This window comes from Hemicordylus capensis, chromosome 2, assembly GCF_027244095.1.
Source record: "Hemicordylus capensis ecotype Gifberg chromosome 2, rHemCap1.1.pri, whole genome shotgun sequence".
NCBI classification, from domain to species: domain Eukaryota; kingdom Metazoa; phylum Chordata; class Lepidosauria; order Squamata; family Cordylidae; genus Hemicordylus; species Hemicordylus capensis.
Window position 1 is genome coordinate 416,979,702 of NC_069658.1, and position 27,335 is coordinate 417,007,036.

Consider the following 27,335-nt stretch of genomic DNA (forward strand, 5'->3'; position numbering starts at 1 on the left):
AGGGTCACATGGGAAACCTCAATGGTGTAGTCTGTGCTGATGTCATGCACCCCAATCCAAGATGGCAGACACATGAACTCTTAAGGCACAAGAGGGCTAACTTAAGGCACAAGAACTGCCTAACTTATTTGGACCAATTTAGTCCAGTTGTAGGGATGGTGAAAGGAAAGTAGGCAGATTAGTTCTTACTAGAACAACTTGTTTTATTATGACATATATTCTGGTGCCTGATCCTCAAGCTGCAAAGAGGTTCTATGGTAGATTCTAGCTCAAATGAGCCCTTCCAGACTGCAAAAAAACCTGCACAATGTGAAGACCTTGCACCCCAGCAGGAAGGGAGAGCTGATTCAACCTCCACATGTCTACAGGCCTGTGTCTTCTTTCCCAGCTGGATCACACTGGCAGGTCAGACAAATGTCAAACCTTGTGTGATTTTCACAGGACTACCTGCCAGTCAGCTCTTGCTTTCTGTGCAATTACTTGCCCATTTCCCCATTTGTCAGAAAAGTAGTAATGAAAAGGGGTGGGTTTATTCATGGGAAGCAAGAGCTGGCTCTCATTTGTGCTGTGGAAATTGCACATGGTCCCTCCTGGCTGCCTGAGTAGCCTGTGAGATCCTGTACGGATGCAAGCCTGAGGGAGTGTGTGGAGTCTGAGTCAGCTCTCACTTCCAAATTGCACGTAGGCTTTTCACATTGCACACTTTTTTTGTTTTGCAGTCTGAAGGGATCCTCAGTCCTGTCTGCATCATTAGGACACCTTTCTCCACTGGTACGGCCACTTCTTGGTCTCCTGTCTCCCCCCCAGGGGGCCATCTAGTATATTTGCTGTGTTATGGGTTTCTTTGTTTTTTACATATTACTTTACCAACTTTTTTCTGATGGTGCCATCTTGTCCACCCATAAGTTCCAGTCTACTTTTGTCCATTCAGGTTCCCCAACGGCTCTACACAGACACTGACACACACACCACAGAGCCTGGATTCTTCCAATCAGCCTGGACATATTACAGGAGACTTTGACTCTGGTCATGATATCCCTTTCTGTTGTAACGTTGCTGCTGACTAAGCACCAACACATTCTTTATTCTGCCCCCACCCACAAGCAATTGGTTCGTAGCTGAGCAATCAGTCTGACTTGCTAAAAGCCATTACTTCGTTTCCAAGCGGGCTTTGCTGTTTCCAGATGGGAGCGAGTGGGGGAAAGAGCCATTCAAATGTTTATCAAATGGCTGAGCAAGTAACCGGCCTCTTTAAACTTTGCCATAGTTGCGTTTTATTGAGTGTCGGATTCATGGGATTTGACATCACGGCAAATTCACGTCTGGAAGAAAAGCTCTGCTAGCAGGGAGAAGAAGAAACACACGCTAAGCAATCAGTGCGATGCTTTGAAGCACAGAGGGCTTTTATTGCTTTCTGTTAATCAGGGGTCAGAGAAGGGGCCAACATGGGGCAAAAGATTGGGGCTTATCTTTTATTCTGCTCTATGAATTGCAGCTGCTCAACTAAGAAGTCAGCAGAAAGGCAAGGCAATCACTTCCAGGTACTGCTGGCACAAGTGGCTGTTCTTTCTCTTCGATTTGATTGAGGGTAGACCCCTCCTGTATTCTACCAAAGAAAACCACAGGGCTCTGTGGGCACCGGGAGTCAAAATCGACTTGATGGCACACTTTACCTAGAGCTGCACTACAAACATCTATCCATGTTATACCAGTTTCATTCTTGTGGCTTTCCCCAAAGAATCCTGGGAATTGTAGTTTGGTGATTGTGCTGAGAACCCGCTGCTAGAGCCTTTCTAAATGAGAGGGTTTGCTGTGGTTGGATCAGCGGGTTCACACACTTAATTTTATCCAAAGTGACTGCGGGTTGAGCAAACACTCAGGTTTTTCCTACTGTTTTGGACTGTTTCTTGTGCAGTTTCCTGCACACCTCAGTCTTCCACATTAAAAAAATGCTGGTATGATGTTCCTCCTCCATGCAGCACAGCAACCCCCCCTCCCCTACCTAGGCTAACGAATGAAAGCACAGCTACAATTCATACAGAAATCACTATTTAATAGTTGAGGTTGTCCAGTATCTTTCCATGGGTCTGCCCAGCCAAACTACCGCCTGGTCCCTCACCTCTCAGACTTCACCAGGAATCAGCTACACTACCACTGGGTAGTGGGAAGAAAGCAGGTCCCTTTCCACTGGTTACTTGGCCCAGTTGCTCTCTGACCTCACCCCTCGCAGGCTCTGTTAGTGGCCAGCCATTTTGCTTGAGACAAGCCGTCTTCGGATGTAATGCAGAACTGTGAGTCCAATGGACCCGTGGTTCCGTGCCCCTTCCCCCTGCTCTATTTTCCCAATTCAGATGTTCAGGAGAGCTCCCTCTCTGCAGTCCTGCTGGCTGCAGAGTGAAAAGGAATCTGGCTGCTGGGGCTTCCTTCTTTACTGAAGGACCGCTCCAGCAGCCAATAGCAGCTGGAGTGAGGGAGCAGCTTCCTTCATTAACTCTAGTTGCAGAAGAGAGAGACTATGCTGCCAGAGTTCAGACATAATGCTGGCACCGTGGAACCGGAGGTCCAGGTGGTGGACCTTACTACAAACCGAAGGTACAAAACAGTTCAGGGAGGGAAACTGTGGGTCAATTTTTTTTGATGAAACTGCAGTTGCCCGCATTCAGACGTACCATTTCTGAAACCAGAGACTCTTCACCTCCAGTTTCGTGTTACGAGCGAATGTGGCCAAAATGGAAAAGAGAACCAGTCTTGGCAGAGATTAATTCTAGTTTCCCCCAAACGATTCTCCTTTCCTTTTGCTCTCCTTTCCTTTCCATAATGTGTCATATATTTCTGTAAGCCTGAAAGCAAGAATTGTGCTATTCCTAAGGTTTGTACAGCACCTAGCAAATTATACATAGATGCTTTCTAAATAAACAAACAAAAATAAAAATAATAAGCTCTAGTCTTCTGCATAAAACTTCCCTAGGGTGGGGTAGGGGTGGGGGTCAGAAAAGGCTTTTTATTTTGCCTTAGGAACCTTGGAAGCTACCAGCAGGGAATAGTGGCTTGGGGAGGTGGAGCCAGTCACAAAATGGCAGCTTGTACAAAAATGTATGTAAACAGAATAAAGGATTTTAACTTCAAAGCTGCTGAATTCTAGGAGAATTTTGCTGCAGGACTGGAGGGAATCAAGAGAGGCTGGTGTTTGTGTGTGTGTGAGAGAGAGGGAGAGGGAGAGAGAGAGAGAGATATCAATGAGAGAGAAAGTAAAAAGTCAAAACAACCCGGGTCACTCAAAGAGAGAGAGGTTTAAAATGTGGCCATGCTCCCACTCAGCCAGCTCATCAGGTTTGCAGTGTTGATGGGAAGAGAAGGGAGGGAGAAGCAAGATCAAATGCCTTATGAGGTCCTCCAGATAACCCTGGGAGCTACCAGTACCCTGTTTCCCCGAAAGTAAGACCTAGCAGTAATTTCTGATGTACCGCTAATTGCCCTAGTGCATTTTTGGGGGTTAAAATTAATATAAGACACTGTCTTATTTTCGGGGAAACACGGTAGGTCCTGAGCTATCTAATGCCCACCCCTGCCCGGATGTGGGAGGCGGCTTTTCGCCTCCTGGTTAGGGGTCTACTTGCGAGTAGCCATGGTGCGGAGCCGCGGCACGGCTACTCACAAGCAGATAGCCTGGGTTTGCAGAGCGCTCGCTCCGCAAACCCGGGCTAAGGGCAGGGGTTCTCGAGCGGGTTACCCGCTCTAGAACCACCGGGCTTGCAGCCGAGCCCGGTGGTTCTGATGATCAACAAAAATCGGGCTAGACTTTCCTAGCCTGATTTTTGCAATCGTCAGAATTGCCCCAGATTGTTGCTGAATTCAGTTGAAGTGGAATTTCTTTTGGAATGTGTTGCTTTGTAAAAACTGAATAGTGTTCCAAAATAGCTGGCAATTTAAACCAAAATCTTCAATTTTTGGTTGATTCTACAGAATGTTATTTTTTCTAGGAAGTGTTCTTGTGTTTTTCAGCATCATAGCAACGAACATTCTGTATTCACATTTTGTTTTTATCCTCACAGTATTTTTATCTTTACATTCCAAACCACCTCCTGTAATCTCATCTAGTCTCATGATAATTTTTCTTCCCTACATATTTAAAATTGTGACAGCTTGCATGAGAATGACAATATCATTTTTTTTGCAGCTTTAAGACTACAAGGCCCATCATGCAGGGAGATGGTGGGTAAAAACATGCATGTGAAAAACCATCCGGGGCGTTTCGTGGATGCAAGCAATTAATATTTATGCAGGGATGGGAGCACAGATGGAAGTGTCTGGAATTTGAATGGACAACTGGAATCCCCCATGAAAATATGTTGCTCAGGGAAGGGAAAATAGATCTGGAAATGGAATTTCGCCTGCAAGTTTTTCACATCCTTATTTAAAATCATCACTGAGATGAGACATTTCTAGCCTTCCTTTTATTTTAGTTTTAGTACTGCCAGTTTTGCTGCTCTCTCTTAGTGGAACAAAAGAGCGAATGGAACAAGGATGACGAGGGACTTTGGAAAAGGCAGGGAATTGTGAAGGTCAAGGAAGCCTGCCCCCATCACTGTCATTGGAAGCTTTTCTCTCTACAATGAAAAACTAGCTTTTGATCATACCTGAGACCCTCAGATTCCAGAAGCACAGACACTCTGCATTTATCCTGTCCCGAGACTGCGTCTTAAGGAGACTGCTATGCAATATTTTAAGTGACTGATATATCCCTTTGAGATAAAAGATGAACGTGGGAAGTAGACACATTCAGACAAAATCTTCCATGTGCAGGAAATGCAGGGAGGAGGAAGAAGTAGGACTGCTCTTGCTGGCCCCAGCCCCTGATTCCAGGGTACTCAGTGGCCATGCCCCCATGCCTGCCCATTCAGTCTTTATCTGCAAGGGGCAGCAGGAACATGCAGAAAGTTGATTGATGTTGTAAAGCACTTTGCTCATCCTGGGCTGCAAAATGCATAAGAACCCTCTTTGCACTCAGCACTGCCTGTTGCAGACAAATGCCAAATGCATGGCTATCAGGATATGTGGCCATTGGGTGTAGTGGTAATAGGGGTGTGGCTGGTGGGTCTCTCGTGCTCCCTTCTCTTTGCATTTCATGCAGATGGGGAGACTTTATCTGCATAAGGCTATCGTGTTTGGCACGCTGGAAACGTACTAGTCAAAAAGGGAAAGGCATTTCAGGAAAGGAAGTTCAGAAAGTGGATTCAGAATAATTATATAACTTTTTTTCAGCAAAAAGGTTCTCAAAGCAGTATACATAGTACAGAAATAAGGAGGGGGGGTGGGGAAAGATGGTTCCCTGGCTCAACATCTTAAAAAAACAACCAACCAAGAAACAAAGAAACAAAGAAAAATATGAGACAACAGCAAACAGCCACTGGGAAAGACATTCTGCTGGGTCAGACAGGGACAGTTGCTCTCCTTCTGCTAAATAATATGAGAGTCACCACTTTATGTGGTTCCACATAAAGTGGTGGAACTTTATAGGCTTTGCCCAGTTAGCAGGGGTAGCATGGGAAATGTTCTGACATCTCTCCCAACCTGTACAATAGGTCACCCAAGAATGCTTCTCGCATACTTAAAAGTTTGGCCTAACTTCACATTGTCAAAGAGAGAGATTAGATGTGAATGAGTCTTCAGATTTCTTTTAGACAATTCAGAAGAAACCCATGATGCAAGTTTTTCATATCCTTATTCAAAAGAACCATCAGGATCAGAAATGCCTGGCCTGTCTTCCCCAATAGTTCATTGACACAAATGCAGGAGACATTTGTATCCCAGTTAGAACTTTGTATACATGAGAAGTCAATGCTAATTTCTACTTCTTAATATGAGCATGGAAGGATTTCATTTGCTACCTGCTTTGACTCTTGCCTTCTTCAGTAGGGTTACAAAACCCTTTTGTTTATCTCCACCCTACTAATCTTCTTGTATATTATGTAAATACATTTGCCAGCCTGAATTTGAGTTGTAAGTCAGGAAGTTTGCCATTTTTGGTTCATTATCATCATTTATTTAAAAGATATAACACCCCACCGTTCAAACCATGGGTATCACAAGGCAGCTTACAATAAAAACAATAAAATATAGGGCAGGGGAGGGGGATGACATCAAATCCTGACCAGACTCTGAGGATCTTGAGTCCAGCAGTCACTAGCCTCAGGCTGAATTCTCTTGTAAGAGAATGGATGCATTGTTGGAGATGAACTTCCAGTGCATCGACCTTTTGCACTAACTGTCCTAACGACCACTAGGGGCATTGGGAGTAGAGACAGTGAGTCAGGGTCTCCCTATTTGTCCCTACTCTATGACCCCTGAACTGACTCTGCAGCACTTCCTGTGCTGAGTCACAATCCTTCCTTTCCTCCTAGAGAGCAGATGGAAACATCTCTCTCTCTCTCTCCTTACCTATCCACTATGTAGTCCTTTAGATTAGAGATAGATTTAACCAATAAATGTTTAGTGTTTAGTCACACAAGGATCTCCGTGTGTTTTCTATTGTGGGTAAAAATCAACAACCTCTAACATGCATTGCACTCCACTTCTCAGGAACGACTCACCATTCCAGACAAGCAGGTCTGGGTGTTAATGCCAATACAGGAGGAAGGCTCCTTCCAACAAAGGCCAGGCCTAGAAGTGGGCAGAAACATCCAGAGGTCCCAGAAAGAGGGGAAATAAGTACAGAGGTAGGCAGGCCCACTCCCAGAGTCAACTGACAACAATGCTTTTTGAGCAGTTCATCCCTCTGCATGCAAGCCAGGAGAGAACTAGCAGGTTTGACCGACTGTCGCTTGCATAACAGCCTAATCATGCTGCCTTTTTGCTCTTTGAAGTATAGAACAACTCATACACTGGGAGGCAAATTCTGGCAGGTGATCTGTGCAGGTGATTGGCTGGGGCTATCTCCTTGCAGCCAGACAGGGCAGCAATGCAGACTGATCAAATGAGACACTGTGGGGATCAAAGGCAATTCAGTAAAGCTTCTAGGAGTCTTGGGAGCTGATAGAGAATTGCCCACTGTGTGTTGCAAAGCTGCCTGTGAAGACTTGTCACATGATTCTTCTTTATACTACTCCCTTTCTCCTCCTGACTCAAGTTTTAAGGGGAACACCAAGGAGAGGGGGTTATTGGCACTGTATTCCTTCACTGGATTTTTTGTTTTGGCTAGGTTTGGTGAAGCCTTTTATCCATAACAGAGCTAGCGTGGTGTAGTGGTTAGAGTGCTGGACTAGGACCAGGGAGACCTGAGTTCAAATCCCCATTCAGCCATGAGACTTGCTGGGTGACTCTGGGCCAGTAACTTTTCTCTCAGCCTAACCTACTTCACAGGGTTGTTGTGAAAAGAGAAAGTCAAGCATGTAGTACACTGCTCTGGGCTCCTTGGAGGAAGAGCGGGATATAAATGTAAAAATAAATTAAAAAATAAAAGGACACTGTGATGTTAAAAGTGTCCAATACTGTTTTTCTCTTAAATGTCGTGGGATAGTTGGAGAAAACCAGTGGGCAGGTAAGGGCTAAGCAGCTTGTTCCATGCACCCCTTCTCCGTGGCAAATGCTCACCCCTCACCCCATGCTATACAGTATTCTGTGGCGTTCTATTCATTGACCCAAATAGTCCAGGCATCCCATACTGGTAATTTTAAGACTGCAGTCTTAAGCACACATTGTGCGTGGAACATTCCCTGAGCAGAGTGTCTGAACTGCCATGCATCTGAATGGTACATTCATCTACAGTGGTCCCTCGACTTACAAACTACTCGACATAAGTATTTTTCGAGTTACAAACGGCAGTTTTAGATCCGGTTTTAGATGCGGTTTTTTCGACTTACAAATTTTTAGATGGGGTTTCCTCGACTTACGAATTTTACATGCGGTTTCCTTGACTTACGAATTTTACATGCGGTTTCCTTGACTTGCCTGCCTGTTTACTGCCTGTTTATTCTTGAAAAGAAATGTTCCTGTGCAGTTTGCAAGCCTTACTGGGGGTCTGGGTCTTTTTTCTAGGCTCCGGAACGCATTAATCCGTTCCCAATGCATTCCTATGGGAAACCGCTTTTCGACTTATGAACTTTTCGACTTACAAATGTGCATTCGGAACGGATTAATTTCGTAAGTAGAGGGACCACTGTATTTATATGCATTTCTATCCTGCTCTTCCTCCAAGGAGCCCAGAGCAGTGTACATGGTTGCGTTCATCCTTACAACAACCTGTGAGGGAGGATAGGCCGAGAGATGAGAGTCACCCAGTGAGCTTCATGGCTGAATGGGGATTTGAACTCGGGTCTCGGGTCTCTCCAGTACTAGCCACCTAATGGCAGAAAGGAGAAATGACTTGACTAGCAAGCCAGAGGTTGCCGGTTCGAATCCCCACTGGTATGTTTCCCAGACTATGGGAAACACCTATATCAGGCAACAGCGATATAGGAAGATGGTGAAAGGCTGCATCTCATACTGCACGGGAGATGGCAATGGTTAACCTCTCCTGTATTCTACCAAAGACAACCACAGGGGTCTGTGGTCGCCACGGGTCGACACCCGACTTGATGGCACACTTTACCTTTACCTCCCCAGTACTAGTCTATGAGGCAGGTCTCACGATCAGTGAGACCTGCTTTTGCCGGTTTTGTGGGGAGAGTGGGCTAAGCCAGCTCTTCCCACAGATGAGCAGGGCAGGAGCCCTGGGCAGCCGGATCAGCCGCTCACACAACTGCGGGCTCCGTGACAGAGCCGGCAGGGGCTGGGGAATTCGGGGGCTGCATGGCCCCCGGAAGCTCTAGTATGCCCTGGGCAAGCGTGTAGGGTATACTGGGGAGACCCCCGAGCCGGGAGGCTGCTTTTCAGCCTCCTGCTGGGGGTCTACTCATGAGTAGCCACACTGTGGCTACTCACGATCCCAAAAACCCGGTTTAAGGGGCGGGCTACTTGAGCAGGTTACCTGCTCAAGAACCACTGGGCTTGCAGCCAAGTCTGGTGGTTCACATGGTTGTAGGAAATCGGGCTAGTGGAGAAAAACCTACAATCTACAATTGTGTGAATAGCCTCTCTATGTGCTTCTATCCCTTTTGTTTTTGGTCAAACTGTTTCTCTGCAAGATGAGGAATTACAGGACGTTGGCATGAAGCAAAAACATGATGAAGGCCCATGAAGCTGAAGTCAACGTACTGAAAAAATAATAATTATATAGAGATGAAAAGCCAATGCTGATTAAGAACCATGGCACAACGTGTGTTCTGTAGTTCCACTTTTAGGACAGCAGTAAAGACAAATACAAAGTCATGGGATGGGAAGTCTAAATGTGGCATAATAGTTCCATTTATTTTCCTTTCACCCCATACACATAAAATGCTGGCACCTATAGCTGACAGATAAACAAACTGTGCTCTCTTTCAGAGAAGACATGAACAGGGTTGCACGTTGTCAGCCTTGCAGGCCAAAAAATAACAAACACAGATGAACGCTCGAGAGAGTGAGAAACATGGCCCTGCATCCTGCTGTCTGAAATCCAGGCATCCAAAAGAGGATCACAGAGAGAAAAAGAGAGACAGAGAGACTCATGTGTACTGCTGGTACATAGGCTTTACGCTTCATATTTATGAAACAGGCAGGGTTTAACTTGGTTGCTGTAAGGCTGTGCTGGCTGGAGATATCTGAAAAAGGCAAGCGATACCCAGCAAGTAGCTTTTGAGGACTTGTTCAGAAAATCTAGAGGGAGAGCATGTAAGCTCTGACAGCACAAAGAATTCCAAGTTTTTTCAGCCACATAAGCGAATGCGCTCTCTCTCGTGCTCTCTCATTGTGATATATCAACTCACTAGAGATAAGGGTTGTCAACCTTTTGGGACAGAGTGTTTTTGATCATGTGTAGAGGTATCTTTCCCCTTGGAGAATATACCTTTGCATAAACATAACCACCTCCATTTTTAGCAGTCTGGAATTTCAGTGGCAAGGCTGCCCTTAATGTAGTTCTAAGGCTGAAACTACACATTATACTGGCAAGCAGTGTAAACGTAAAGTGTGCCATTGAGTTGATGTCAACTCCTGGTGCCCACAGAGCCCCGTGGCTGTCTTTGGTAGAATACAGAAGGGGTTTACCATTGCCTTCTGCCACACAGTATGAGTTGATGCCTTTCAGCATCTTCCTAGATCGCTCCTGCCCAATATAGGTGTTCCCCATAGTCTGGGAAACATACCAGTGGGGATTTGAACCGGCAACCTCTGGCTTGCTAATCAAGTCATTTCCCCACTGCAACCAACCCTATATTTGCGGGGTCCAGACGAGAGTGCCTTCTTTGTCATGAACCCAGCCGCCTATTAAGATCATCTGGGGAGGTCTGGTTACGGTCACTTACCACCAGCTCGTTTGGTGGGGACTCAGGACTGGGCCTTCTCTGTGGCTGCCCCAAGGCTTTGGAATATGCTCCCTGTCAACTTTTCCTCCCTGGAATAGGAGGAAAGGCCCTCCTATCCCGTGGTAGCCTTGCGGATGATCCCTTCCAAGGCCTCCCACTTTGTTTCTTACTTGCACATAATTGCAAAATGGGAGTGTGCACAGCTCCTGAACCTGGGTAGGATGCTTGCCCTACCCAAATAACAATTGTGTGAACAAGCCTATTGTATATGTGGGGGTGGGAGGAGCAATTGCCACAAAGAAGCTGTGTGTGTGTGTGTGTGTGTTACTGATATATATATTTAATGCCCCTTTTCTGCGTATGCCCCCAAATTGTTGACAATGTGATGGCCAGCATCCTGCGCAGTGCGACACTGGTGCTAGGGACCTGCTGGGGCTGCTGCCCAATGTGAAAGGCAGCCCCAGTCATGCTGTGTGGCACAGCAACTGTGGAACAATGAAGAACAGCTTCCACGCAAGTGAGCAACACTAAATCCATTGGGAAGTAACCAGATAGTTGATTTGGGCAGTATAAAAATGCAATATATAAATAAATCCCCCCTTTAGTTTCAGTAGGACTACTCATGAGTAGTTTAGTCTAAATATCAGCCAATAAAAACAATTAAAACCAAGAAAAACATCCTTAATATAAATAAAGCAGCAAATGAGCAGAATTAACATCAAGTCCCCCAGCACCGCGCAGTTCTGAAGGCTTGGCCATATCTTAACCACGAACTAGGTGCTGAAGAAACAAGAGGGGAGGCAGCCCCAGCCTTCTGGGGGAGTGAGTTCCAGAGTCTGGGTACAACTGCGGAGAAGGTCCTTTTCTGTGTGCTAGCCAGTGACAACTGGTGCCCCTGGGGCTGGGTGTGTATGTGCAGAGCGGGGCAGGCAGGCAGGCAGGCACAGAATGGGCAGCAGCTGCCTCTCTCTTGCTTCCCATCTTGCCCTCTCTTCCCCACTCTCCTGTGGCTTTTACTTGAGCCTGTAATTCCAACCTGCTCATTCCCGATGAGCATCCATTCACCAGACTGGGATCCTCTGCAAATGTCCATCCTGCACAGCTCAGCCCGGAGAATGGCCAGCCTACGTGCCAAAAGCGAAAGCCAGGGCAGGACAAGAAGAGAGAGGGCAAGAGGCAGCTGCGGGGGGGGGGAGTGGAAAGTTGGAGAGAGACGCCTGCACCCACCTGTCCCCCCCTCTTCCCCCCTCCCCAGCCCCAGTGGCACCAGCTATCACTGATGCTGTCAGAGCTTCACAAGGCATCAGCACACAGAGCTGAGTCTCCCCTGAAGGGTTTCAGGTGGCTAAAATCATGTGGAAGCAGCTGTCCCTTAAGATACCCCCAGACCCAAACTACTTAAAGGCAACAGCCAGCACCCTGAATTGTGCTCAGCAAACCAATGGAAAGCCAAAGAGAGGGAAGAAGACAACAGGAGAAACCTGCCCCCGCCACACCCCATGAAGCTCCTGCCCTGACACCAGTCTAGCTGTAGCACTTCATACCATTTGCAGTTCCCATTTCCCATTTCCAGTGATTCAAGGCTCTACACACAATTGGTGTGTAGAACCTGCAGGGCTTCTGCGGGGAGAGCTGGCTTGACCTGCTTTCCCCCGCAGATGAGCAGGGAGCGTCCCTGGGCAGCTAGATTAGCAGCCCACATGACTAACGGCTCCATCATGGAGCCAGTAAGGGCGGTGGGGATCAGGGGCTGTCTGGTCCCCAGATGTCCCAAGTGTGCCGGGCATTCTGGGGAGACCCTCAAGGCAGGGAGGCTTGTTGGAGGTTGGGGGCCTCCTCATGAGTCACGCTGTGGCGCACCATGGTGACTCACAATTGCCAAAATGGGGTTAGCGAAACACTCGCTCCGCTAACCTCATTTACCGGGGGGGGGGAGGGGGCTCCCAGCAGTTTCCATGACCGCAGGAAAGTGGGCTGGGTTCCTTTAGCCCACTTTCCTGTGGTTGTGAGAATAGCCTCAGCGTGAATCAAAGGCAGCCCCATGTGGAGTGTGTTCAGTGGTGGATTAATGGAGAGGCAGAGTAGGCATTTGACTACAGTGGCAAAATTTGAGGAGCAGCAAATTTTGCCCTTCCTCAAATTTTGCTGCCTCTCTCTGTGGGCAGTAGTGGCTGCAGGAAGGGTGGAGTGGGCAAGGAGAAAGTTCCCCGTTTTACCTTAAACAAAAAAGGCAAACCTTTTTTGTTTAAGCTAAAAGGGGTCGTGGGGAGATCACTGGGTGGTATGGGTTAAGCAGCCTCCCCCATTCACCGCTTCTCCATGGCAATTGCTCCTCCCCTCTGCAATATTCTGTATTCTGATTATTCTTAGGACCAATTCTCACTTCACATGTTGCATAGGCAACATATGTTATACATACATTCCTGCTAACTGGGTGAGGAGACACCTTTTAAATGGTGGTTCTCCTATATTTAACAAGGGATTGGGGCCTGACTGCCTCTATTCATCCCAGGTTAGCATTCCTTCAGTGCTGCTATCCCTTGCTGCTCTCTCCCTTGTGTGCATGCGAGTTTTGTCTTGTTTGTAGACCATGAATGCTTGGGGATGGGGAACGGAGGTGCTCTTACCCCTGGACTTCGGGGCCTCCACAGCCCCTGGGGGCTTCCAAATCCTCTTTCATCTGTCCCGGGTGACGTGGTCGCCCAGCCACATCACCAGAATTAATGAGGCTTAATTTTCAGAGGAGGGGGGCCTCCAAAAGTCTTTCTGTCCAGGCTCCAAAATTACCTAGGTGCACCTCTGATGGGGAACCATCCCATCTTCTATTTCATTTTGCCATGTAAACAGCTTTGAGAACTTATTTTGTTATAAAAAAGAATATAAATATTTATAACAACAAATACTTATATACCGCTTTTCAGCAAAAGCGGTTTACAAAGATAAATAATAAATAAATACATAAGATGGATCCCTGTCCCCAAAGGGCTCACAGTCTAAGAGGAAACATAAGACACCAGCAACAGCCACTGGAGGTACTGTGCTAGGAGTGGATCAGGCCAGTTACTCTCCCCCTGCTAAATAAAGAGAATCACCACATTAAAAAGGTACCTCTTTGCTTAGTTAGCAGCAGCAGCAACAAAAACAATTGTGAACATACTGCATGTGGATGTGATGGTGGACATGCATAAAAACCTAACCTGTATGGCAATTTTATATGTGCATGTACATTCAGACTTAGCAAAAGGCATATAGTGGCTGACATACTGTGCAAGGGAATGAGGGCGGCTTGAGCACTGCCCATGCCCCTGCGCATGTGTTAACAGCCGCAGTGGGGCTATGCCACAGGGTAGCAGCACTCCACTGTAAGGGCTCTGCGCACAGAATTGCTCAACCTAGACGGCCACTGGAAATAATGGGCATTGTGTTGCACAGCTGCATGCACAGATTCCTTTCTGTGCAGTGCTGCTGCAGACCCATTACAGCTGTTGACACGTGCACAGAGGCACGGGTGATGCTCAAGCTACTTGCCTTGCCTTGCGCCATTATGCAGAGGCATAACTAGGGAAAACGGCGCCCGGGGCAAGCACTGAAATGGTGCCCCCCCGCCGCCCCCCCCGCCCCCCCAACATACTACATTATACTTAGGTTTTTCCTCACAAGCGCCCGCCGCTGCCGCGAAGCCAGGCCACTGACTGGCCGCCAGGCGCCAGCAAAGCAATGGGGGGGGGCGCGGGCTGCGCGGAAGGGACCGCTCATGGGGGAGGGGGCGCCGACGCGCTCCCTTGACTGCTGCAGCGATGCTGCACTGAGCAGGAAACATTTGTATTAACAAAAAATTTAAAAAAAAATTGTCATGGCGGCGCCCCCCACGTGACCAGAAAAGATGGTGCCCGGGGCACGTGCCCCCCCTGCCCCCCCTATAGTTACGCCTCTGCCATTATGTCAGCCACTATGTGCCTATTGCTGAATGGCATGTACACATTAAAATTGCCACATGAGTAAGATTTTCATGTATGTCCACCGTCACATCCACATCCCCTGTCAGGCCTGAATAACACGCCGGCATTCCAATTCGGTAGGTGCAGGGATCTCTTGCAGAAGGAATTGTGTGAATTGATTCCAAGTGAGCTTGTAGGAAAGACTGAAAAGGAGCTTAACTTTCTGGCTTTCAGGAGGCATCTCCATGTGTTCCTAATTAGAAATTATTTCATTATAAAGTACTGGTGAAAAATTATGCGAGGCTTCAAATATGCCTAATGAAGAATGACTTAATTAGGAAATCATTTTGGCTCAGTTTTTTGGCCAAAAGTATAATGCAGTGAAACAATGTAAGTTTCCCCCACTTACATTCTTGACGTATAACATAGCATGAGTAGTACAATTTATAATTTACCACCCATCTGGGTCATAAATATTTTACTTGGTCCATTTTGAATTGGGGTGTCATTTATCTTCTTAGAAGTACACTTTGTACAATAGAAATTAGGAGGCAGAAAGAAAGGGTTATTCCAGCTCCACAACATACACAGTTTTATCCTATTCACATTTATTCAGGAGTGCCACTGTGTTCAATAGAGCTCACTCCCATTCAACTCTCATTGCATAAGTATGCATAAGACTTCAAGCCTTAATCTATCTGGTTTCTGCCTGCAAATAATGACAGAGCCTCAAGGAAATAAGTGGGTATTGCACAGGTACGGTACTTAGTGGATTGTGCTCACTATTGTTAATATTGACTGTAGGATTACTATCTATCTATCTATCTATCTATCTATCTATCTATCTATCTATCTATCTATCTGAATAATAATAATGGCTAACATCCTGTCTAATGAAGCACCAGTGGTTCATGAGATGTGTCACTGCTGCAGATAAGCACTGGTGCTTTGCAGAGGAAAGCAAATTTCAAGTACGTCCCCTTCTCCTAGAAGTCCTCTGTGTCACCTGAAAATATGTCCCTGAGGGCTGCATAACTGTCAAGTACATATTTTTGGGTGAGTGCTCTGGAGAAAGTGGAGGTTGTTGAAATTTGCCTCCACCCCTGTGTGATTGCAAGTGCTGTCAGCATGGAGCGACAAGGGACCAACTTGCTCTGAGGGGAGGAGAGAAGAAAGAAGTAAGGGAAAGGAGCTCACAATATAAAGATCTAAGCATGTGGCTTGTTCATTAAGCTTTTTTTGGTAAACTGCTTTGGGAGGTTCACCTGAAAAACAGTATATAAATGCCATAAATATATAAACAAACCAATTCCTATTCACGTGTTCAAGACTTGTACAACCAGTGTACAGTGTGCACAGGTACAGTTATTCACATATTATGTAGATCAAAGGTACAGCAGACAGCAGTATACTTCCTATCTGCACCATGCATTTGAGGGGTCTGTAGCCAGGTTCACTTTTTTAAATATGCTGGCCTTGGGCCAAAATAAACAAATACAAATACAAATACTTTTAAAAATGAATGCGGATACAGTCATTCACACAAGCACATGTACAAGTGTACAGTCATCTGTACACTAGTACAATATAACCACATGTGAGCACTGTAAGATATTCCCCTCAGGGGATGAAGCCGCTCTGGGAAGAGCAGAAGGTTCCAAGTTCCCTCCTTGGCAGCATCTCCAAGATAGGGCTGAGAGAGATTCCTGCCTGCAACCTTGGCGAAGCCGCTGCCAGTCTGTGAAGACAATACTGAGCTGGATAGACCAATGGTCTGACTCAGTATATGGCAGCTTCCTATGTTTCTAATGTCTGAATAGGACTTAAGGAGAATGATGATGCTTGTTCACCTCTAACCAAAGCCCCTGAGCAGATAATCATAGACATCCCAAGGCAGTGCTATGAATGCTGCAGAAAAGTGAGTAATCCATCCCTTTGCCTCTCTTTGCACTTTTACCTCCCTCCTTCCAGGCTTATAAAGGTCCTTTGCATGTTATTATGATAGACTGGTTGCCATAGGATGAGCTGAATTTTGGAAATGTCTTCAACATGTTAGGTCAGGCCCCAGTCTTGGGAAACTGAACTGCACCTTAGCATAATGATGTCAGACTGTAGTGGAAGGTTTAGGTTTCAGTCTCTGTTGACCTCATCATCAGCCCATGCTGGATTACACACTGATTTTTGTGGACTCTGTTCTGCTTTCTGATTCTTAATCTGAGCAAGACATTAGCAGTGGATGGGGGCGAGAGGAAAATAGATTAATTGGAAACAACATGAATCCCAGAGCGGATGACGTGAAGCTCAGTGGTGGCAAAGAGAGCAGCCGGCAAGTTCCTAGGTATTCTGTGAGAATGTAGCACAACTCTTTCAGACATTCTCTGGAATCCTATGAATAATTATTAGCCGTGTTTCTCTAATGCCTACTCGGACATTACAGGCATGTCCATACCAGCTGTTTTTCCTGAGCGATGTCCCTTGACTTAACAGGGACAGCTGAGGCAGTCAGCACCTCATCTCAAGTGGTCTTCGTGATTAGGGCCCCATTACGTTTTGGTACCAGGAACATGAGTAATTTTGCAGCAAAGTCCCACATGATACCAGAACAGCCACAGCAAGTGGCATAGCTCAGTTGAAATGTGCTGCTTGAAATGGCAAGTTGCAATATCTACCTGTGAGTGAAGTGAATCAATTGCAAATAGGTGCAAGTTTTTCCTTCTCATGCCTGTATGCCACAACCTTCTTCCACATGAAATGCTGCTCTTCTTACTGGGATTAGCATTTGCAGTTTATATTACATCTATTCTTATATTTCCTGCCCTGCCTCCATTCTATGTTGTTCATTAGCAATTCCAGAGCTCACTGTACAATTTCTGTTCCCTTTAATTTCCCTGGTATATTTTTTGGGCAAGACAGAACTTTAAATAAATGGCCAGTGTGCAATTTTCTATGATACATGAGCAATAGAAGCACTAAAGAGGGCTAAAAGAAACAAAAGAAAACAAAATAGGGCAAGCAGGAACAGTCCAAGACATTCTGCTGTCTGAGGCAAAGAACACTATCACACACACACACACACACACACACACACACACACACACACACAGCCATCTGCAGGTGGTGGGAGTCAGCTCTTGCCATCCTTTGCACTTCACACCCACATCTGACGTGACTGCCACATTGCCAACTCAGAGAAGGGCCAACCCAGGTGACATGGGATGAAGGCTCAGACATACTCATGAAGCAGGCGTGTAACAATGATAGGGCAAGGGGAGACAGTTGTCTGGGGGCCCCACTGCCTGGAGGGGCACCCCAGAGGCACCTCATGTGACTCCCCATTGCCCCCTGCCCAGCCCCATAGCCTCTCAGCCACTTGCCCTCTTCGCCGTCTCTCCTGCTTGTTCTGCTGGCCGCAATCGAAGCAGCAGCCCAGCTGCCAAGAGCTCCTTTTCTCCCGCCTCTCAGCTGATCGGCGGGTGGGTGGGGCTTCCGCGGAGGCCTCCGTGTAGGCCGCAGTGAAGCCTGAATTCGAGTAGGGCCCAAGCCAGCCAGGAAGGAGGAGGCAGCCAGAGTGTTCTCTGCAGCAGAAGACCCCTTGCTGCCCTGCCAAACCCAGCCCAGCATTTGCCAGGTAGAGTGTGAACTCCTTTTTGTGGTTACCTTTCCCGCCCCCCCCCCCCCATATATAGGGATCTGCTTGCCATAGGGCTTGGATATGTGGGGGGGAGGGACCGAGAAGTCTCTGGATATTTATTTTGAAACAGCTTGGAAAATTTGCTGACTTAAAAAAAACTATCTAAAAAGTCCTATAAGTGGCTTGTTTCATGGCAGAAAATTGCAAAAACTTCTGCAACAGTATTTTATTAATTTTATTTATTCATTCATTCATTTATAAATGCACTTATGTTCAAGTTGTTTTGCAACCCAGAAGGTCTGAGTGAGAACTGTGAAGCATGTGTGGTGCTTTTATTTTATTTTTCTTGTGTGTGAACTGCTCCCCAATAACTTGCAGGGACTTCAAGGTAAATCTGGCCAACATGTGAATGCAGCACCTCCATTCCAGAGGAGATGTGTCTTAAAGGGCTTTAAAAGCCTCCTGTGAAAAACCTCCTGCAATCAAACTTGACTGAATTTGTTCAGAATTCTGAGAAAACAAACATAGGTTCACCCTGCATGATTGAAAGTCTCCTTTGCTAATCTGCAGCGAGGGGCCCATTTTAATAATTCATCTTTCTAGTGTGTTCTAGGCATTAAAAGTAATACAAATGTATAGTACTCAATGTATATCACTATATATTGTGATGTGTGTGTGTGTGTGTGTATTCAGTGAAATGTATTTGCAGGCAGCATACTTATTTTGGAATATCAGACTTAAATCCTTGGGGGCCTGGGGTGTGCGGAGGCCCTGGACTTGGGGGGGGGGCATTTTAAAATCTTGTCTCTGGGCCTACTCCAACCTTGCTACGCCCCTGTCATGAAGCTTGTCCTATTCAGATAATGGGGCTGTTCTCATGACCATAGAAAGCTGGGTTGTAGAGAGACAAACTGACTTTCCATGGTCGTCTGGGCGCACGGAACACCAGCACATCTGCCCTAGTTGGGCAGATGTAACTCAACTTTGGGTAACTCAGTTTTGTTACCCATGTGCAAACCTAGCAGGGAGTGAGGGAAGCTCCTCTCTCACTGGGTGTGTGTTGTGCGGTCGTCTGTGTGAGGGATCCTAGGGTTTTGTAGCTCTGGCTGCCGGTGGCCATCATAACCATAGAATCCTGTGGAAAGTGCGGCCAAGCAGAGCAATGCTTTGCATTGTGGGATAACAGAAGACTTGCTCCTCCTGATACCACTTTGGTAGATCACCGTCATGCTGCTCATGTGAGTGTGTGAGCAGTGGAGCCCCAAAGATACTCCAAATGTATAGGGGGAAGGTGGATAGGATCATGCCTTCCCCCCAGCCCAGCCCACTTTGGCCGTGTGAACGACCTTAATATGTGACTGTTGCTGGTGTCTATCTTATGTTTCTTTTTAGATTGTGAGCCCTTTGGGGACAGGGATCAATCTCATTTATTTGTTATTTCTCTGTGTAAACCACCCTGAGCCGTTTTTGGACGGGGTGGGGTATAGAAATCAATCAAACAAACAAACAAACAAACAAACAAACAAACAAACAAACAAACAAACAAACAAACAATATGTTGTATGTATGTATAAATGTCTGTACATTGAAACCTTTGTTTTTGTGTGAATGACTACAGATGCAGTCACTTGAAAAGTGAACCTGGGTACAGGTCCCCTCAAATGCAGGATACATATAGGAAGTTTATTACTGTACATGGGTTGAACATAATGAGTGAGTAAGTGTATGTGCATACAGATCTGTACACGTGTATGCTGTACACAGATTGTCTGTGTATTGAATATTATGTGAATAGGGGGCTACTATCATACACATAAATAATATTGGTGACTTTCCCTCCTAGTTAAGTACAGAGTGTAGCTTTTTGTCATGTGTTATGCTTTAGATATTGTGCAGTGTGAAAAATGGAATCCGTTAAGTAGCTTGGAATAACAGGACCCAGCTTTTGTCTGCTCAAAGTGTGTCTTCTGCAGTGCACACAGCATGTCATGGGCTGCTCTCACAATGACTTCCAGTGATGTGCCTGAAGAGGGGAGAGCACAGGCTGGCATGAAGTGAAGCTGCACTCTCTCTTCATAACTGCTGCTGTGTGAATGTAGTTGGACAACAACGGAGGCACTACAGAACTGACTCCACGAGGGTTGATTCTGGTGAATTCCGTCCTTGGCCCTATTGTTTGTGTGTAGGGAGATGGTTGCTTGTCAGGAGCTGTATGTGCACCTCCTCATTGCCCTGACCATGGTGGATGGCTTTGTTTTTCAGTTGTTCACAGCCTTTTCCCATTGACTCCTCTGTACAGTCACATTGTCTGATCATGTGCAGACAACTGTCTAGACACCACTAAAAAAACACATCTATTATACTGTAGCACGTCTCACAGGGCACAGAGTACAAGTACAGATGCGTGAATGCATGGCATGGAGGGGAGAGAGAAAAAGAAAGCTCAAAACTAACAGCTGCAGAAGAAGTACAAGACTGCAGCCTGAGAACGAAGGTCTAGCCCTGTCCGGCCTTCACTTCTCTTGCAGGAACTGCTTAGCCACATTTTTGGCTAAGAGCTTACCCTGGGTATTGCATTTCTAATTATTCACTGCTGGAAAAGAGTTGACAGTTGTAGGAATTGTGTTTGCAGTTGGAACAGAACAGTAGGGATGTCACGATATCATGTAACATTTGTCATATGAAATTAGGTGGACTTATTCTGCTTTTTTTGAAGGAGCCATTTTTCATGGTGTGCAAGAGAACAAGCGACAGAAACAAGCTGGCCCAAGGGGCCTGGTGCCTCACACATCCCACAAACTAATCTGGGACACTTTTGCTTCAAAATATGTATTCCCCACCAACTTGAAAAAAACAACCTGTTTGCATATTTTGATGTCACAGAGATATGCACATTAGCTCTGCAACTGGTCACTGAAAGAGAAAATGGGGACTGTATATGTTTACGTTGGTACAGTTGGAGGGAGTCATTTTCATTAAACCTTCCAGTATGGTAGTCAGGAACTTGACTGGAATAACAAGGGGAGACAAGAGAGAGAGGCCTGGAAGAGAGGCCTGGAAGTTTTCCACACCCAGTTTTTAGTTCACATCTCCAGAATGGAGGTATATGTTCACATATCGGTCAAATTTACCCCAAAGTTTCTGCAAGGTATGAGGGAGTAGGGATGTGCATAAAACCGATTCGCCCAGTTCGGTTCGAATTCGAACTGGGTTCAAACCAGGGGTGGTGGTTCAGTTTTTGTTTTGCTTGAACCACCCGCCTGTTCGGTTCAAATTAGAACTGGTTTTGAACCGGTTTGAACCTCAAAATGTAGGTAGGGTGCTAACTACCCTTGGGTGCTAACTACCACTCAAATCTCAAAACAATTGGACATTCCTATGATTATATATGAATTTTAAAAGTATTTTCCATTGTTGCCCATAACTCCCTCTGTGGAGTACTTAGGGGCAAAAAGCTGGGGTGGGTGGTAGGCACCCATGGGTGTCCCCCACCCACAAATTCCCAAGGCAATTGGTTGCCCCTAGTATTAATGGTGAATTTTTGCAAAAAAAATCTCATAGGATTTAATGAGGATTTGGGGCAGCCCCGAACCCCACCTCTGTGGGGTGTCAGCACCCCAAAGTGGGTCTGGGGCCATGGCAAAAATGGCCTCAGTCCTTCCCAGATATCCCCAGATTGATAGGAGTGATGGGTTTTTTTAAAAAAGGATTTTCTAAGGTATTAAATATATCTCATAGGGATTGCTTGAAAGTGTGTCACTGGGTGAAAGGTTAAGCCATCAATCCTTATGAGATATTATTTAATGCCTTAGAAAATCCTTTTTTAAAAAAATCAATCGTATCAATCTGGAGATTTCTTGGAGGGACTGAGGCCATTTTTGCCATGGCCCCAGACCCACTTTGGGGTGCTGCCATCCCACAGAGGTGGGGTTTGGGGCTGCCCCAAATCCTCATTATATCCTATGGGGAATTCCCCCCCCCAAAAAAATCACCAAAAATACCAGGGGCACCCATCAATTGCCACCCCAGCTTTTTTGCCCCTATCCGGGCGCCCTAACACCACCCAGGTCAGTCCACCTTACCTACCCAAGCAACTAAGATGATACAGACCACCAACTAGTGTTGACAATGACAATGATCTAAAAAGCCACTTCTGCCTGCCAGCACAGCACACACAGAGAAGCAGCAGACCTGCTCTGTTGCTCCTGCTGCAGGATGGATGATGTCCAAAAAAGCCACCGCCCCAGTGCCTGCCCACTGAGGCCACCACAGACAGAAGCTGACCTGCTCTGCTCTGCTTTAGTGCTCTCCTCCTTCATCATGGATGCACAGTTGCACATGCTACAGCTGAAAAGGCCAAGAAGGGGTCCAGGCAGGCCAGGGACCAATCCAAACCAAACCAAGCACAGACTACTAGCTACTGCTACTACTACTAGTGCTGCAGTCAAGGGAGCGCGTCGGCGCCCTCTCCACGAGCGGTCCCTTCCACGCCTGCGCCCCCCCCATTGCTGGCCAGTGGCCTGGCTTGGCGGCGGGCGCCGCGGCGGGCGCCTTTCATGCTCACTGCTTGTGCCTTGGCTGAGCTCGCTCTGGAAGTTATCAGGCAGGCAAGCCAGAAAGAGGCCCTCTAGTGGCTTGCCAGCCAGAGGGTCTCTAGTCACGCACGCACGCGCGACTCGGTCGGAGTGCCGAGTCGCGCTGTGCATGCGTGCGGTGCGTCCGTCCTCCCAGCTCGGTTCGCCTGGTGGCGTGGTTGCGGAGGGGCTGGGGCTGCAGCAGGCGCAGGCAGGACGAGGACACACACGGACACCCGGCACGGACAAGAAAGGATTCGGCCGGCGGGCGGAACCAGACCTGAAGTGTCAGGGTGAGAATGAGTTGCAGTGCATGTGTTAGCTTTAACAAGTGCCTGTGGTATCCTGCTAAAGACACAAAGTTTGGCAAGAAAGTGGGGGAGGGGTTATATGCCAGGACCTTTGGAGATTATCTCTGCTGGCATACTTTTTCCTCAGTTAATTGTTGGGGAGGGGGAGGGGGCACAATGTCTCAGGCATCAACTAGTTAGATTTCTGGATGCTCAAAGGAACACACAAACATTAAACATTACCCATTATATAGACAAGCGACTCAAGATTCCTAGTAGCCCAGCTTCAAAGCTGAAGATCTTGCTGGAGGTAAGGACTGTGTGGGCAGTCTTTGTTAATATCTTTGCATGTTGAGAGGAAGGGACCAAAAACCCCACAAATAAACCCCACAGCAGTTGGAATGATGAGAATTTTGCCAGAGAAAGGAATCAAGAAATGCTGAGTAAGGGGATCTGGCTTTTTAGATTTTGTCTTTGTTTCTGAATATTATGGATGCCTTATGTTCCAAAGAGATTGATCTAGGCTTGCTGTATATATGTTTATGGGGATTTTTTTAAAAAAGGTCCTAAGGAATATATGGTTCTGAGTTAGAAATATTTTATTTCCTCTGTGAATGCTTGAATTGGTTTTTGGTGAATTCTAAATAGCCTCTATATTTAACCCCAAAATGGATATATGTATTTCTGTCTTCAAGGATTATGTTATATGGTTGGTTTTTAAATCCTGTGGTAGTCTCTGAATGTGTGGTGTGCACCTTCATGTTGTGTATGGTGTGTATACATATTGATGGAAGCATGTATTTAATCTTAGATTTACAAACCCACATTTAGCCATGGAAGTTTTGTTTACAAGTTGTGTTAAACATCGGAGTAAACAAATTGTTTTGCAGTTTTTATTTTTCTCTAAACTCAACAATAACAGCCATTATTGCTAGCTTGATGAACTGTGAATACTAATAAAATTATATCTGCTTTAATGGAATTACAATTAGTACATGGATTAAAAAGGATGGCATGAGGTGGACCAGAATGGGTAAAAAATTGTCAATTTGGAGTTCAATTAGACATTTCTTTTTTAAAAAGAGATACGCAAATGCAGAATTACTAATGGGCTTTTAGCATCATAATTCTGATGTTTGAGATACAAGCCAACTCCACAGGGTTGTTGTGAGGAAAAACCTAAGTATAATGTAGTATGTATCATCATTGCATCATAATTCTGATGTTTGAGATACAGGCCAATTCCACAGGGTTGTTGTGAGGAAAAACCTAAGTATAATGTAGTATGTATCATCATTGCATCATAATTCTGATGTTTGAGATACGGGGGACGTGACAGGGGGGTGGTGCAATTTCAGTGCTTGCCCCGGGTGCCGTTTTCCCTAGTTACGCCTCTGCTGTATTCTTCATCTCCTCATGTGTGCAGTGAGTGCATGCCTTTTGCCTTGCTTGGGGAAAGAAATGGGTCTGTCTGGTCCACCACATCTTTGCTCTAGGACACAGAGGCCCAAGGCAGGTGGTGGCACCAGTGTGAGTGCATGCGTGTTTGTGTTTGTTTGGCCAGGTGTTGTGTGTGCTGCTAGCTAGGAGAGGGGAAGGGGGGGGGAGGGGAAGGGAGGGGGATGTTCCAGAGGGGATTGAAGGGGGAGGAGGGTCCGGCTCAGAGTAGGTCCTATGCCACATATATGCACACATGTGATGTGTGTGCTTCGGTGGGAGACCAGTTCTCATCAGCTTGCCAGACCAGGGGCAGGTGGGTGTGGAAGGGAGGATGGGAGGGTGATGAAGAAGTGGATGGAGGGAGGGATGAGGGGAGGGATGAGGGGGAGGGGAAAACATGCAGACACAGACAGACAGACATCACACAGCAAGCATCCATCCACACACACAGACAGTACTAACAACATCCATCCACACATACACAACAGAAACAGCCTACACACACACACAGACACACACACCCCTTTCTCTCCAGACAAGTACAAGCATCACAGACAGACACAGACCCAATTCCCTCCCCTTCCCCCAAAGAACCCAGACAATCAATCAATCAATCAATATGTTGTGTTGACAAGTAAGTTCTATGATTATAATTTGTCAGTCAACATCAACAGTAACCATAATCAACAATATGAGAATTCATTCAGCAAGCATTAAATAGATATTAAACACATTTTTAATGAAAACCAACCCCACACATGATTTCTTTGATAAGATATTTTTAAAAATCAATACTTCTTGGAGTCATCATTTGTTTACAAGTATGATTTTCAATATGTTTGGAGGGTTGATTAACAGAACATTTTTGGAAATTATTATTTACATATTTACATATTTACATAATGTGTACCTGCCGCCGCCGGTGCTAGTCTGGTGGTATTATTGTGGGGCTGTCCTACTTTTAGGTATGTGTGCTGTGCCCACGCCAGGCCCCCAAATGCTGACAGGTGGAGATAAGGGCTTGTTGTGGTCAGCATCGGGTTACTTACGTGGGCGTGGGTGTGTGTATAAACGTGTATAAATGTTTGGCCAGTCGCAGCACCAGTAGTAGGCACGCTGCAACTTGGCTGGCACGGCTCAGCATCTCAGCTAGAGGTGGAAGGGGGGAGGGGAGGGATGAGCATAGGATGAGCCAGGCAGGTGACCAACCATGGGGCAACCACAGTAATCACTCACCCAGCTCCAGCTCTAGCTCTGGGTAGCCCAGTAGGAGGAGGTTGACCTTAAGGAAGACCAACTGCTCCACCAGACCAGCGTCCAACCGGGAGTGAGAGGGTGTCACCACGTCCCTGGCATGTGAGAACACCCGCTCGCTCTGGACACTGGTCGGGGGGCAGGAAAGGAGGCACACAGCAACCACTGCCAGGTCTGGCCAGACTTGGTGGCGAGTTGCCCAGAACTGTGTGCGGTCCATCGAGCTATCTTCCTCCACAGGCTTCTCCAAGTACTGGGCAACGCATTGCTCAGCACTGGAGGGCCTGGCAGGTCAAGCCTCCCGCACTCCAGGCAAGGTGCCAAGGCACAGCCGCTGAAACCACTGGGCGGATTTTGTGACGGGAGCAAGTGCCTGCTGCGTTGGCGCTGCCTGGGATGCCATGCTGTTGGACTGGGAAGAGGAAGGGGAAGGGCAAGCTGACGCTGCCGCGCTGACGCTGGATGCAGGTCGCTCGGGGGAGATGCATCCGCACCACTGCCACCCTCCTGGTCTCTCCTGGTCCCAGTGACCTCCTCCTCCCTAACTTTCTGGGCCAGGAGGGCCCTCCACCCGGGCAAGTCGCCGGCACTCACAACATTGCCCTTGATGCTTGGGTTGCAGAGACAAGCGAGGACATACTCCTCCCTGCTACCCAACTCACAAACAAGCTGCTTGGCCACCCCAGACTTCAGCCTTCCAGCCAGAGCACGACCCTCTGGCATGGCCAGAGAAGTCTGGGGCCACCCATCAGCTTCTCCAGACCCAGTGCTGTGGGCAGCACCTGGCTCAAGGGAGTGGTGTCGTCACACAAGCCCTTCGTGGCAAGCTGGAAGGGCTTGAGTGCTGACACTGCCTCAGACATCTGCTTCCACTCTGCATTCGAGAGGTCGCAGACAGCCAAGGACTCATCCCTCACCAGGGCACCACAGGCTATCTCCAGCAGGCAATGGAAAAAGAGGAAGGTGGAGTTCCAGCGCATCTCTACATCCGTTGGGATGAGATGACGAGGAAGCCCGAGGTCATCCTGCTTCTTGCGAAGCAGGCACCTGGACTTCTCGCTGTGGTGGAAATGGCCGGCCAGCTTGTGTGCCTTCTCAACAAGCGTGGCCGTGGCAGCAGCAGCAGCACTTTGGGTGGGGTGGGGGGGGACGTCTGGCTTGGACACCTTCAGCTCCCTAAGGCCGAGGGTGTCCCTGACAGCCAGATGGAGCATGTGTGCCATACACCATATGTTCACACAGCCCAGGACTGTCTCGATGGTGGCGGTAACGCTGGCCCCATTGTCTGTGACAATGAAGCTGTGGGAGAGGTGTGGACACCTGTCAATCCACTCCTCAATCCGGCGGCCGAGTACGGCTGCCACCTCGTCCATGGTGCGCCTCGTGTCTATCGTCTCCACATGCAGAACGGCCCACCTGTGCTGTAGTGCAGCGGGAGACGCGCTGGACCCAGAGGCAGCGCCCACGGATGTCCCCTCTCCCTCTGGGCTCCACCAGTGGGCAGTGAGGGCCAGGAAAGCGGCGTGCATCCCACTGACACTGATCCAGAGGTCAGTCATGAAATGTATGCTGCTGCCCACTGGGGCTGCACGCAGCCCGGCTGACACAAACTCCCTGCACCAGCGGTACAGGGAGGGGACCACGTTCCGGCTGAACGTGGTCCTTGAGGGGATGTAGTAGTCGGGAGCAAGGTACGGGATGATGTAGTCGGGAGCAAGGTACTGAAGAATCTGGTGGAAGCCAGAGTTCTCGACCACCTGAAACAGCTGGTCATCGGTGGAAATCATCTTTCCTATGAGGCAGGTGAGGTGATTGATGGTCCACACGAA